General features: G+C 47.9%; 1 long non-coding RNA gene across 2 annotated transcripts; it reads right to left on the minus strand.

Annotated features, from left to right (window-relative positions):
• Window positions 1-4,031: 4,031 nt before the first annotated feature.
• LOC109310535 lies at window positions 4,032-15,658 on the minus strand. 2 transcript variants are annotated; one of them, XR_002101241.1, is made up of 3 exons: window positions 15,151-15,658; window positions 7,184-7,327; window positions 4,032-4,673 (listed from the first exon to the last, which is right to left on the minus strand). It is a non-coding gene; the product is annotated as an uncharacterized LOC109310535 (long non-coding RNA). The 2 variants fall into 2 exon arrangements; XR_002101240.1 differs by lacking the exon at window positions 15,151-15,658 and having other exon boundaries at window positions 7,184-7,958.
• Window positions 15,659-15,664: the final 6 nt, after the last annotated feature.

The following is a 15,664-nucleotide window of genomic DNA, read 5'->3' on the forward strand; positions in this document are numbered from 1 at the left end:
GTCACAGGCATCTCCCCAGATGAATGGCCAGGCCACAGTGAAATGGCAGAATGCTAGGCCATAACACAGGCCTCTGGACGGGTGACCCCTGTCACACTCACAAGGCAGGAAAGTCAATCGCATCAAACCGCCATCGAAGCAGGAAGGAAACTGCAACATAAGTGGCTAAGCAGAAGACAATGAGGGGACTGCGTGAGGAAGGGGCTGCTGACGAGTAAACAGAATGCTGGCAGGAAGGTAACACAATTGGCCAGTAAGAATAAGTGAAAAAGAGTAAGGGTAAAGCCACAAGGCCTTGACGGGGGAAGTTCGAACTGTAACTTCAAGCATCAAAGGGCCTGCGGACTGATCACCCACAGGTTTGCCACCTGCCAAGCACTGCCTCGGGTCATTCTTGAGGCCTCCGCAAGGAGACTAATGTTCCCAGCCATGAAGCTGCTCCTTTTGTTTGCTGCAGTGGTAAGCATGCACGTAAGACTGTAGCTATTTATATTTGTATTTGTCTGTCTTTCCTGTAAAAGACGTGAGCCGTTGACCAAGTCTGGGTCTAGGGTCTTGGCTAGCCGCACCAAGGTCGTCCACAATCTTGAAAGCAAGGAGCCTTGACCTGAACCCTGTGACTCAACAGACGTAATTTCCTGTTTAGCTGTTTGCAATTGTTTTGATTGATTATGTTTTGATCATTAAATGACCTTTTAAGAAATATGAGCTGTTGACCAGGTCTGAGACCAGGGCCCTGGCCAGTCGCACCAAAACCACTCGTGGTTTTGAAAGCAAGGGGCCTTGACCCGAACCTCGTGACCCAACGGACATCGCTCCTCAGCTTTGATTGTTTGATTATTGTATGTTGTCATAGATTAGTATTATATAGGAAATCATTTGCTTAAGTTGTCAATATTTTATAGGTTAAAGCCAAATAAATATTGCATTTTAATCATAAACTGTGTCCTCATTGGTGTCCAGCCCACCGACCTAGCCACAACTGGGCATTTTCAACCTTGTACAACAGGGGGCTTCTGCTGCTGTGCACACCCCGGTGGAGGCCTGGGGGCCACGTGCCCCACAGATGTGTGTGTGGGGCAGAGGCAGCTGCTGCTGCAGGCTGGACTCTGCCCCTACCTACCACTGCCCCAAAGGCCATGCGCCTGCTCCCACTGGGTTAGCAGGGAACAGACACATGCATGCAGATGCAGACTGTAACAAGCGGGCGTCCTGGGGCTGATCTCAATCTAGGCCCGCCCACTTGTTTTCGGGCAAAGCACCCACCCATCTTTCCTGCCATGCCTTGATGTTCTGATTATCTGATGTTAATCAGGTGGGAGGTTACCTTTTACCTGCCCTAATGACAAGGCCCTCTGTACATGTTCTGACCTTCCCTTGAGATGTCCCATGCCTTGTAAATGTTTCTTGGCCTAACACCCGGCCTCATCATCATTAGGACCTAACACCCAGCCTCATCATAATCTCATCAACTGAGCTCCCAGTCCCATCTCTGGCCCTACCAGCCCCTTCCCTAGGCTCCAGGCCCTCTCCTCAGGCTCCAAGCCCCATCCCTGGGCCACAAGCCTCTCCCAGCTTTAAGTCCTGTCCTCAGGTTCCAAGCCCTGTCCCTGGGTTCCAAGCCTGCCCTATCCTCGGGCTCCAAGCCCTGTCCCCAGGCATCAACCATTCTCTATATCTCTAGGCCCCAGGCCCCCTCACTGGGCTTCAAGCCCTTCACAGTGGGACTAGGGATCCAAGCCCCATCCCCTCTGAAGCCTAACACCCATCTCCATAATGCACCCAGGCTCTCCTGCCAGACTGGATGCTGCCGCAGGTCCCTCCACTGACCTAGGCCCTGCCTTGGTGCTCGCAGTGAGTCTGGGCTCCCCGTCTCAGGTCTTACCCACCAGGGATGTGAGGGCTGAGATTTTCGGGTGCCCCTACTAGCCTTTCACCAGGGAGGTAACTGTCCTGGCATTTCTGGGGAGCTATCCCACCACAAGTAGCTCCACCAGGCCACCCTTCCCCTGCAGGGTACAGTTTCAGGTCATGCTCAGGACCATAGGACCTCTTCCTTCCCCACAGCCCTAGGCCTTACCTCCAAGATGTCCCAGGCAGCAGCTCAGCCAGATGTTGCCTCCTCAGCTGGTAGTAGCAAACTCCTGCCCTGAAGTTCAGGGAACTCAGCTCTTATATACTGCAGCTGAGCCTCATTCCCTAATCAGGCAACTCTGCTTATTACCATTACAGGCAGCTGCAGGCTGCCTGGCTACTGCTCAGGCCCCGATAGTAAATTGAGCACAGCATGCTCTGCTACACAGACACAGACAAACACACACAGATGCAGGCACAGACTCAAACACACACCCCACCCCCTCAGCGGGGTGAGCATATGAGTGGAGGGAAGGGGTAGGGCAGGGACAGATGGTGACCCCCAGAGTGCAGAAGGTAGTGAGGCTGGGGCAGGGGTGAATGTGGCCCAGGCCAGGCTGGGTCCTGGGACAATGGGAGCCCAGCTGCCTGTCCAGGGACTATCAAAGAAGCAGCTGGTGGCAGCGTGGCTGCCAGAGCCCCACTGCCTTTCATGGAGAGCAATGCACTACCAAAGGTACCCTGCTGGGCTAGCAGGCCTGGGAGCAGATTAATCAGGCACTAATTCAATTTACAACCACTTTCAGGCACCAGCATAGATGCTTGCTGTCGCCATCATCACCACTGTGCCCCACGTTGCTTTCCCATGGTCGGTTGCATGTGTGGCTCTGCTGTCTGCTGATGGGCTTTGCACCTGGCCAATCGTGTGCCGCCAGGGGCAGGCACAAAATACACTCCCCCTACCCCCCCCCAAGCTCTGCTCTAAGTGGGTAATGGCTAATCTGGAGAATGAGCTGCGGTGGGGGGCAGGGAGGTGCTCTGGTGTGCCATGGGGAGCTGGCGGTGCCTAGCACGTCCCTCCCACTCCCCCCAGGTAAGCAGGCGAAGTATGCCACGCTGCAACACTGCCCCTGGGACAGTGCAGCCGAGTTGGGGAAGCACAGGGGAGAGTCAAACTGTGTTCCTGGCCAAGCCATGCCTCCCTTCTCCCTCAGCCTCACCAGCACCTGCACAAGGTGACTCCGGTCACAGTATGGGGGCACAGGAACACACTGGGGGAGACACCACTGCTGTGCCCCATCCCACTTGTACCCGCTAGGACCTTTCTAAGTGCCGCTGGGGGTACGCATACTCCTGACTGACAACCCCTGGTCTAGGCCAATGAGTTGCATTCAACACAGCTAAGACTTGAGTTCAAACTCACCTTCCTTTTTTAGTGATTTATAATGCACTTCAATTTCTTTGGCTTGAAACTTGTGATTTTTTAAGTGCAAAACAATTTTTCCTGATAAATTTGAAACACCAAACTACAACTGTTGCAGAATTATCTGATCTTGAAAAACAATAATCCCAATCTCCAGTCAGCATAAGGGAGCATTGCCTAATGGGAACTATGCCAGTTTGTGCTCCTTGAGGATTTACCTCAATATTTCCATGTTTGGATCAGAAATGTTATAACTAAAACCAAGCTAAAAACAGCCAAATGCATCTTGTCAAAAGCTTACACAGAGTTAAAGGCCAAGCCAACACTGAGAAACTCGTGTACTGATCATATCTATTACGGTAGCAACTAAAGGCCAACTGTGCTTGGGACCACAGTGTTTAGCATTGTACAAACACAGAACAGCTCCTGCACCTCAAAGAGACTGGAAACAGCCAGGGCCCAACAAAGAGTAAGGGGGACAAGATACAACGTACAGCCAGGACAAATGATGCAATGGTATGGGGTTTTCTTCCTTTTTATTTAAATCCTTTCAGGGGAAATATGTTAGTGATTTGGTGAACACAAAGACAAAGGAACAGAAGGGGTAGAAGAAATGAATACAGTAAATTCAGGATGGGACACACAGCAAATCATCACAGAGGATAGATTCTTCACAGTAAAAACTGAAGAAAATTGTCTGATGTCACTGGTGTTCCTTGTTCCCCACTTGAGCTGCTTTCTGCATCTGCTAAGCCAGATTTTGCCTCTGGCTTTACTTGTCCACATGGTTTGTTCCCCGCAACAGGAGACTGCATGGCTGGGAGAGCAGGAATCCCATGTGAACCCTAGTATCTCTTGTGGATAGTTTCCGTGCATAGTTCTAGATCTGAAGGACAGCACCACTTTCTCCTCAGCCTGAACTGCAGTACCTGTTCAGAACTTCTATTCAGTATCATTCATGACTTCAATGTTTAAAGTAATCAATTTCACACATGTCCTGTAGAATTTCCCTCCTCTAGTTGAATATGTTTTGGGTATACAGCAAGGCCTGCCATTTCTTCCAATTCATAAAATCATTTGAACAGATAGCTTTCTCCACAAGCACCCAGAAGAGAAAAACAAAACCATAGAAAGTATACTTATAAAATTCAAATGCGTACAAACATGTCCCATCCTTCATAACAGCAGAATGCAGGCGATTGCTTTCTATTAAACACCCCTAAATTTAAGTTGCTTTTTGGGGTGGAAACAAAGTCCTTGATTGCCATGACTAAAAGAATTAGGATTACCTCTCTCTCTGCTTGAGTAATCTCCATTTCTTCATGGCTAATAACTCACCATTGGTTTTACAAATGGGATTTACAACCCCACAAAATGTAGCATTCCAGTGCTCAAACTGAAAGAAGAGAAAACGCTTCTTAAAGATGTGATTTACAGACCATTGAAGTCAATGCAACTACTCCCATCTGCATTAAAGGGTTTTGCCCCTGACAGGATCAAGAAAGCCAGTCAGTGGTGGTCACAAAGACTTAATGCTATTATACAGAATTTCCATGTCTCCAACTCAGGCCCCTGGCTGACATTCAATTAAAGGTGCCAGGGGATCTGATGTGTGATCCCAAAACCAGGCTTCCTGCCATGATAAATGTGCATGGCAGAAAGTACAACTGTGGGATCAGATCACATGGTGCCATATTGTTGCTGCAGGGAGAGCCCAGGATCATCCCCCTGCACCAGCAATTAAAAAACCAATTAGCTGCTCCCTGCTCCAAGCCTTGGGTGCATACTGGACAGAGTTAAGGGCTGGGAGAACAGATCAGCTGCTGCTCCCAGCCATGGGGGAAAATCAGAGCCATAGACTCCACTGTGCCCTGGCTGTTGGTTGCAGCAGCTGATAGGGGCCCCCAGCATCAGGAGCACATCAGAGCCCTTGTCACTGATGCACCCTGGAGGCTGTGAGTGGCAGTCATCTGAACTGTACTCTGACTCTCATGTACTTCCCAGACTTAAAGGGCTCCCATGCACTCCTGAGGCTGGAAGTCTTTATCAGCATGGCCACAAGTACAATTTAAGGTACCATGGGAATGAGCCACAAAGTTATTACAGTTTTTGTGTCACAACTTTGTGGCTTATTCCCTATTTTATCACACCATTAATTTGCTACACAATTAATCATAGTGTGGCCAGGTTACTACTTAAGATATGATTAACTGGTTAATCACATCTTAAGTATAACATTTGGCAAGGGCCTCAGTCACTTAAAATTCCCGCCCACAGTTATATTTGAATAAATTAAATATTTGTTCATTTTTCCCCATTCTGAATTTTCTATTTGAGAAATGTCTCCTTTTGAAAAAAGTAGATATCTTGATTATTCTTGGTGCTCTGAATCCATCTCAACAAGCCCTATCCTGCCTGCTTGCCAGTCTAAAACCTCCAGCAAGTTTCAAGTTCTCAGCCTGGATGGTTACTGAAGGATCTTGCCACAAAGAGATGTTAAAATGCACTGTATATTTTCATGGTGAACCTCAGAATCTTTCCAGCCCTTCTAGAATCCAAATCTTGTTCACTTGTGTAATCCCACCAAGTTTACGGGGACTACTTGAGTAAGACAAAGAACTCTGGCAAAAGTTTTCATGTCTGAACTTACTCAACAAGCACACTGGCCACCCTGTATGAACTCTATGGACCTAAACCTTTAAATGAGGACTGGGTTTCTTGTTTCCTATTGTGTTTTTAAAAAAACTGAGGATAAGCACATCATTTGGGGTCTACCTAATTTAATATACAGTGAAATAAACTTTACAGACAAAATTCCCCCTATTTCATAAAACAAAATGATTTGTCGTAATCCAAGAGGCAGAAGTGACTGCACACGAGGATACCTGGATTAAATTTTATATTTTCAAACACTGGCTCTGTTTACAAAATTACAGTGGTTGATATTTATTCTCTGGCACGCTCATGCCAGTTGCTATAGCAACTTGACACTGATTAAGATGAGGAATACAATGTAAAACAGGCAGTCTATTGAAATTATAGGCACAATACACTGAAGCCAACAGGAGTGAAACCTCACATTTGTTACTAAAATAATCTGTAATACCAGATTAATGTATATGTTCTCTACTGCAGCAGTTCCCAATCTGTGGTACGTGTACCACCAGTGGGACACAGACAACCTGTCAGTGGTATGCGTGAACAGATTATAATTACTTTATATGACCAAAATTTGCTGGCGGTACTTAAGGTTGTATTGTTTTAAATTGGTGTGCGCAATCTGTCAGAGTTTAGATCACCATAACTACACAATGGGTGGTGGCCCACTGGCTGACACAGCATCTGAACGGGACCTGGGGGTCACAATCAACCAGAAGATGAACATGAGTCAACAGTGCAATGAGGCTGCTAGCAAATACAAGTCTGGCGTGCATCAGCCGATGTGTTGCCAGTAGAGCCAGGGAGGTGCTTCTCCCTCTCTCTTTGGCGCTGGTGAGACCACAGCTGGAGTACTGTGTTCAGTTCTGGGCACCACACTTCAGGAAGGATGTGGATAAGCTTGATAGCATATAAAGAAAGGCCACCCATATGATTAGGGGCCTGGAGAATAGGCCCCATGAGACTCCAGGAACTGGGCCTGTTCAGTCTGAGTAAGAGAAGACTTAGAGGTGACTTGATATCCACCTACAAGTACGTTAGGGGTGAGCACCAAGATCTAAGGGGGAAACTCTTCAGGAAAGCATCTTAAGAGAGGACAAGAATCAATGGGCACAAACCAACAGAGGGAAAATGTAGGCTGGATGTACAAAAAAAACTTCTTTTCCATAAGGGTAAATAGAATCTGGAACACATTCGCAGCAGAGGTCACCATCCTTTGAGGTGTTCAAGATGAGGCTGGATAAGCACCTTGTTGAGTTCGTTTTAGCCCAGTAACTTCCTGCCCATGGCAGGTAGCAGGATTTGATGGTCTTGCAGGTCCCTTCTTGTCCTTCGATTCTATGCTTCTAACTGCTGCTCTATTGGGCTGGGGAAAGAAGGACTGGATTTCACCTGGGCAGGATGGAAAGGCAAATATTACTCATATAAAACTCTCAGTGGTCTTCATTGCCTTAAATTATTTCACTTAATTGGACTATTCCTAAACAGAAAGGTTATATGCATTAATACACTGGAATCCTTGAAGCAGCATAATTCATTTAGTGTTGACATGGTTTACTTTTGCTTCTATCAATGTAAGACATTCGTATTTGGGAACACGAATACATGCACGGTTAAGTAGGTAAAGTGTGTTGATACTGGTAAAACCACTTCCACACTATAACTTGTAAGCAAAATACTGTAAATCACACCATGTTACGCTGTAACAAAAAACTGTGTGTAGACCAGGCCTCAAAGTGACAAAGACCAAGTCTTGCCAACCCTATTTCTGTTTCAGATTCCTCTATCACTCCTAGAGGATCAATGCCATAGAACAGTCCTTGTGTTCCTTCTTAGGTTAATTTTACATCTGCCTAAGAAGACTAAAAAATATCTGTCGAATGCTCTTTAATCTTTCATAATTTCTGGTTCAAGATCTCATACAGGATGCAAAGCCATCTTTTTGTCATCTGGTTACAAAATTCTGGGCTGTAATTAACAATACATACTGAAGTAGGAGGCAGCAGCTTGTCAGAGTTGTCTCTGGGATCACCCCCGTGCTCCGAAGAGCATCCCTGCCAACTCAAAATGAAAAGGTAAGTGAGGAGGAGTGTCTTGACTCCCCGCCATTAATTACCCCATTAGCGGCTTGTTACAGGCGACGCCCAGTCTCTCTTGCCGTGCTCTGTGCCGGCACGCGGATCCGGACGTTTGTCCAGGGTCAGGTCCACGGATCTCTGCCCCCATTTCCCTCTCTTCTTGAATTTGAGGTGCTGGGTCCCATCTCTTCAGGGGCTGGGCAGGTGACCTCCACCCCCTTTGGCTCCCAAGTTGCTTCACTGCGTCCCTGCATGAAGCCACAGGTTGTCCCAAGCCATGGTTCCATTCTCCCCAGACTCACCGCCGCTGCCATGTGCTCCTGGTAGGTAGCAAGGATGGGTTGCAGGTCCTGGATTCCAGAGTCCCTCGGCCCACGCTGACCTTGCATCATGGATCCCTCCTTCAGATCCTTTGCAGCGAGGGTCCTTAGCAGCTCCTCTCTTCTCTGGTGGTTGCTGAAGGCACCCTTCCCCAGACTTCCTCCTCTTCATATCCCTAGGCACTGAGTCCCATTGGCTCTCAGCAGGTGTGGGGCGTCTCCTTGCCTCACCGGGCCGTAATCGCTTCCAGCTGCAAGATCTCTCAAGTAACAGGGTTTCAGTCAGGAACTCTGTTACAGGACCCTTATCTGAATTCCCACTTTCGCAAGCAGGAAGGCTGGAAACATCCACAGTGTGCCCAGGCAAAAGCCTCTGCCTGGCAGAGGCTTCTTGTCTCAAGCACCCCCTGGCTTGGGGCTGGGGTGCACGGTGGTTGTTTAGTGACCAGAACCATGCCTCCATGGAGCCACTGGCCTGCAGAGAGACAGCCCACGGCCAGTGCTTACGGACAGGCCCTGAGGGCTGGGTGGAATTACCTGTTGGGCCAGATCTGGCCTTCAGCCCATATTTTGCCTACCTCTGTTATAGAAGAATATCTAAACACATCTATTTCTTAAGAACTGAATTGAAGACAAACATACACACAGGGGGAAATTCAGCATTTGAATACTTATCTTTTGGCTCCCAGAACTGATTCTTACAACCTGATCTGAAGAAAAGCTTCTGTTACCACCAGAAAGAGAAACATACCTGTTATCCTCTCTATGTGCTGTTATATTCAATTTATATGCCATCTTCCCCACTAAAGGCTCAGGGCAGCTTACAATAATTAAACAATAACTTGACTTGCTACTCTCCTATCTTGCTGCTCTCTAGAAGACAACACTGTATATTACAAGCTCATGACTATAAAAGTAGTACACCACAATATTCTTCACAACTATTAGCTCTGTATTTAAATGCAATAATTTTCCTGTGTGATTTCACTACTAGCATTTTAGAAACTGTGCATTGCATTTTCCATGCTTAGATACTTTTACATATTAGTGAGAAATGCCATAGGATTTACAACTTTATATGACAAAAATTTGCTGGTGGTACTTAAGGTTGAACTGAAAAATATGCGAGTGGTACTTATAGTTGTATCATTTAAGATCGGTGGTGCACAACCTGTCAGAGTTTGTTAATGCCAGTAGGTTTGAAAACTTCTCACTGTACTGTAGTGGGCTTTGGTGGATTTGGAGTCAAAGCATTTGCTTCATAAACTGATCTATTTTTTACCATTACATAACTCCACCAATAAATGCTCTTGGCTTTCCTTAAGTATGTCAATTTCAATGCAAATACAGATCAATGAATGTTTCTTTTTGGGCAGGAAAAAAACAAAGCTAACACCTTCCCTATTAAAGCTGGTTTGTTAGAAACAGTAAAAGTCCTTCAGCACTTGAATGTGGACACAAATCTGCTGAAAACCAGGAGTTAGAAACAAACACTGATTTGTTAACATAACTTCAACTGCAATGCCAGGAGATCAAAAGTACCAATATTACAATCAACTGCAAAGGGGTACAGCAGAAATTATGAGTCTGAAAAATTCAGTGCAGTATTCAGCTCAGTATTCAGCCAAGATCCTGGTTTTCCCCAATACACTACAATTCTCTGATTTAAAAAAATATATAAATAAATCACAAATACTGTGGTAAAAATCCCAAAATCTGTGATTAAAATTAAAGGCCCCCCACAACCCCTCTGGCCCTGTTGGTGCTTCACTCCCTCCCCCCCAGCCCCCTGGCCCTGCTGGTGCCCCTCACCCCCCACCCACAGCTCCCTGCCCCTGCCCTGCCCTGCTGGAGGAGGCCCCCAGCTGCCAGAGCTACAGGGCCAGGGACCTGGGTCCACAGCCCCCCTGCCTGTCAGGAGCCAGTGGCTGCAGCAGAACAGAGCCCAGTTCTTCCCTGCTGCCTGCCTGCTGAGGATTTGGGCAGGGAAGGCTGGCTCCCTGCTGGGGCATGCACTCCCCAGGGGGCAGAGGATGACCACGCCCCCCAGATCTGTGCACAGGGTGGGGGCAGGGTGGGCTGCGGGCTTGGGTGGACCGGCTCCCTGGCCCTGCCTACACTCCCAGGAGCACGGGGGACCCACACCCCCGGATCTGTGCACGGTGTGGGTGTGGGTGTGGGGGCAGGTGCAGGCTGCCACCTTGCTGCCCTCTCCTGGGACCTCCAGAGCCCAGCGGGTATGACACAGCACAACAGGGAACAGCAGAGCCGCATGGAGAAGCTGCTTGTAGCTGCAAGGCAAGTGCTGCCTTGGTCATGTACCCTTTGCACGTGTGGCTGCAGCGGGGTGGCAGCACAAGGTTGCACCTCTCAAAGCTGCTGCATGCACAGGGGGCGCATCGCCAGGGCAGCATGGAGTTTGCAGCAACAAGCAGCTTCTCCGCATGGCTCCACTATTGCCTGCTGCACCAGGTTGTACCCGCTAGGCTGCAGAGGCCCCGGGGGAGGACAGCAAGGCAGAAGCCTGAGCCTGCAGCCCGTGCCCAACCCCACCCCACACAATCTGGGGGGTGCAGGTCCCGCCCCCCCAGGACTGCACACAGTGGCAGGGAGCCGGCTCCCCCCCCAGACAACCCAGCCGCGGCCCCATCCTGCTCCCCACTGGGGCCCTGCAGCCACACATTGCAGCCCTATGCCCCACGCCACACAGTGCTCAGCTGCTGGGCAGCAGCCCCAGTCTCAGTCCTGCCCAATTCCCTCCCTCCTTCTCTATAAGGGCTCAATTTCCCCGCTCCCCACTTACCTCTGGGAGCTGCTCTCTAAGCTGCCTAGCACTGTGTGCATATACATGCAGGTTGCGCCCCCTGCCTGACCACCCTCCTCCCACTCCCTCCCAGCCCCCTGCAGGCTGGAACTCTGCCAACCTGCAGAAGGCTCATCCCAAACCTGCAAAATCTGCAGGCTTCTCCGGTAAAATGAGAAATCCACGTTTGCCTCTGATAAAAGCCATGGTTTACTTAGTTTATCTGTGGGAAATGGAAAACCCAGATCCCTAGTATTCAGGTATTCACATTCAAAATATTTCAATCAACAAAGTTAAGAGTTAAAAAAGTAAAAAGGAAAATTAAAAGTCTTTAGGTCACAGCCATAAGAGAGGAATGCCTTGTACCTAAAAAGTAAGTGTCTTGAGACCATTACTCTGTATGTGCTTCTTCTCATGTGGAGATCTAGTCTTGGGACCATTATGAAAACATATTTCTATATTTTAAACTAAAATCATCTTAATGCTGCTGTGGGAAATTAAAACAGGTTGGGGAAAATTAATTTTAAAAAGGAAGTGCTGAAAACATATTGTATGTAGAACTGGTATGTAGATCATGGATAGTACTGCTAAATGCAAGTGTCCAAAACTCCTGAGTCCAGCTCTCCCCAGAAAAAAAAAATCATTAGATTGACTTAAAGAGCATGAGTGCCTGTACACGAGCCATGAGGCTGCTCTGACATGCTGTAATTACAGCATATCAGAACAGACTCAATTAATCGAGCCTACTGGAGCATGGTAATTGGTGTGATCCAGCCAGCCTCTGCATCTCATGTATCAGCATCCCTGTGCTTCAAAATGGTGGTGGGGGCACTTTTCACTAAAGCTCATTTGATGAGTTTTAGGGAAAGCGCCCCCACTGTCATACTGAAGCGCAGAGATGCTGATACAGGAGCATGTTACAACATGTTAATTAAAACAGCTCTTGGATCTACTCTAAATAAAGCACCTCCCCCCCACTCCCAGAGCACGTGTAAAAACACCTTACAAGATTTGGATAACATAAAATTTGCACTTGTTACATTATGCTCCTTAGCTCTTTGGATTCACTACTCAGGGTATACTTTCAAACTTAATTGCAATATAAGAAGTCATTAAAAAAAGAATAAAAGTTGGGATTCTTTATAATCACATATCTTCACCGGATGTGGCTGTAAGAAAAGATCTTTTGGGAGTATTGACCACACTGTTAATGCATCAGAGTTGGAAACCCTGCCTGCAGTAGTGTTTTACTGATTTAAAGAACTGCACTACTCCATACTGGCAAAGCACTCCTTGAACAGATGCAACAATGCCAGGATAGTTAAGTTTTGTACTGACAGCATACAAATACTTCCCAAAACAAGCTAGAGTGGCAAAAGAATAGTTTTGCTTGTATAACTGGGTCTAGAGACTTTTGCTGACGAAGCAGCGTTGATCAAAGACTATGTCTCTTCATAGTAACACAGAAGAGCTGACAGAAATCCATAGTGACGACATATGTCCTGAGCTTAGTGCATAGTTGGGGCCTGGTTGTCCCATGCCAGAAATAGAAACACTGGAGACAGAGTGGAAAAAAAGTTACTCTAAACAGCCCTGCTACTATCAGCTATTTTCTAATGAAAACCAAAACTACATTAATTCTTTCCTGTACCTCAAATCATAAGCAACTGGTGCCACCTTGGGGGGCGGGGGGGCACACATGCCCCACCAGCAACCAGACAGCGACCTGGCCACGGTGCTCCCGGACATGGCCATGGCACTTCATCCGGCGCTTCCACTCCCCAGCTAGCATTCGCAGGGGGGACACCGGCATTCCCACCTGCCTCTCCTGCCCATTGCCTAAGTGGGGAGCACGGCCTGTTGGTACTGCGTCAAGCAGAAGGTAGCATTATGGTCCTTTCACTGTTAAGTGCAATAGGTTTTTAGTCTGATTCTGCTGTATCTCCAGGGGACAAGCTGATAATTTGGCCTTCACTGTTACTGGGGAAAATGTACTTACAAACTTTCTGAGGTCAATGGAAACTGGAAGTGCTTAGACTTCACTTTAATCTTGGTAGGATATACAGTGACTAAATTAGAAGTGTACAAGTAATGTGAATCAGTCATGAAGGATGGACTTGAAAATGAATTAAAGTACCGACCTACTTTTCAAGCAAGTCTTTGAGATGTAGTACAGGAAAACCTAGATTCTTTGTAGGCTTGGGTTCCTTATCCTACTGCAAGGATGAACTAGCTGAGAGTACATATATATCCACAGCAAACAGCTATTTATTGTGGCTTTTATTTTAAAGGATGTTGCTTCTCTGGTTAGCTACATGGGATCCTAGCAGCTCCACGTGATCAGAGAAGTAGTGCCTTTTTGAAACATAAGCCACAGCAGGCACCTTAGTGGCTCATTCTTCATTTGGCAACCCACTGTGACTTAAGTGTGCTGCAAATCGTCCCTATACAAAAAAACAAAAAAAAATGCAGGTTCTAGTGTACTACCTGCTTAGCAGTTTGTAGAAAGCTCCATCTAAATTGTGCTCACTCTCTGTGACAGTATCGTGGAACCAGAAAATCTCTCCCCAACACAGCTCAGTGAAACGGACCACTCATAGCTAACAACCACTCCTGCGGCTGAAGGGATGGTGTTCTGCAGGGCCACAACCCCGTTCCTTTTCCTCCCCTAGCAGAGCTACAGGACTGTGGAGGAAAGTACTTTGTAAACGGCCGACAAAATAGCAATGCTCCCTGGAATATCAGAGCGGTGCAACACATCCTGAAGCATCATCAGGTTCAAGACTATTCTGCTTTCCATATGGAGGCTCAAATCCTAAATCCTAGATCAGTTTACCTAGAGAGGCTGTGGAAACTCCTCCATTAGCTGTTATTAAGCACAGGTTATACAAACATTTTTCTTGGTGGTTCAAGAGGGAATAATCCTATCCTGGGCACAGAACTGGACTAGAGGACTTCTCAGGTCCCTTAACAGCCTTATTTTGCTGTGGCTCCAATTCCAAGTTCCTGCACATCATCCAAAGCAAGACTTAAGGCAGGGGCAGGCAATTATCTTGGGCAGAGGGCCGCTTACTGAGTTTTGGCAAGCCACTAAGGGCCACATGCCCAGGGCAGATAAATATTAATTTTCTAAATTTTTAGGGCCCCCGGCTGGATAGAATGGCCTGGTGGGCTGCATCCAGCCCCCCGGCTGCATTTTGCCCACCACTGACTTAAGGCAATGCTAGCGTTTTGGAGAAGAAAGGGGAATATTAGGATGAAAATCAAAGGGAAGGAGAACTGAAGACATAGAAGACAAAATGGTATGTATTCTGGCTATAAATGTCTACACTAAGATAAAATTTGTGTGTGCAAGATCCAAGGTATGCCCAAAAAACCCAACAACCAGAAAGGATACATCACAATTCTCAAAGGTTGGCCACAAGTCATACTTACTTATTTGTACTACAGTTCTCTCAAATTTCAGTAGCTTCAGGACAGGATTAGTCATTACAGTTCAGAAGAACAATTGTATGAATAGAACGTGAAAGAAACCTTAGAGCCTATCTGCTGGTCCTCTAGGGGGAATGGAGGATACAGTCACACGTGTGTTTACATTTTATGAAACATGTCCTTTAAGCATTTCCTAGTCTTGTGTTTTTTTACACCTGGCCTGACCCCAGGACAAAATCCCTCAGCATCCCACTGAAGCATACATAAAAACATTTAATGGTATTTGCAATAAGAATCTTAGAGAATCCAGATGTGAATGAGAAAAATGACTTATGTCCATCACAGCTACATTTCAAATTACTGGAAGAAGACCCAGCAGGGAAGCTGTGGTTTACTCCAGGACGCCACCCACATCACGATCCGGCCATGTTACCAAAGACAACGTTTCTAGCCACTGTACTGCAAAAATCCCAGCATCATCGGACTGGCCGAACATACCCAGCTGGCAGGATTCCCCAAAGCTTCAGAATTTAAATATTACCAGCCTCGCAGGGAACAATTTCAACTAAAACCAACCCACACCTTCAATTGCTGCATCCCTGGATTTTGCGTCGGGCTGTCACCTTCCCAGGAGCAAAGCGGGGACCAACCCTGCAGCGCGGTTACATTAGTGGAAAGGAAACGAAGGACATTGGTCCTCGGCCAACGTGTGCAGGGACAGGGGGTCTGGTCTGGCCCTTGTGTGCGCCAGGAGCCCTCCGTGGCCTCCGGCTAGATCTGACCTGGCCCGCAGGAGAGGAGCGCTGGGGCGGGCTACAGGCACCACTCTCCTAGGCCCCAGCGGGACGGGTAGCAAAAGCCAACCTACCGCTCCCACCGCCCCTTGGCGGCTACCAGGCCCCGCCCCTCCGTGCAGTGGGCGGGGCCAACGGCCAGCAGAGCCCCGCCCCCTACGGCGGGCGACGCAGAGGGGCCTGGCTCGGCACGCGGCGGTGGGGGAGATGATGGTGGCGGCGGCTCCGACTCTGCGGCTCCGCGACAAGGCCTAAGGGCGGCCCCGGCGCCCTGCCCCGCTCGCCGTGCGCCCACGTCTCCG

Source organism: Crocodylus porosus, unplaced genomic scaffold (genome assembly GCF_001723895.1).
Source record: "Crocodylus porosus isolate Cpor-Errol unplaced genomic scaffold, CroPor_comp1, whole genome shotgun sequence".
Lineage (NCBI taxonomy): Eukaryota > Metazoa > Chordata > Crocodylia > Crocodylidae > Crocodylus > Crocodylus porosus.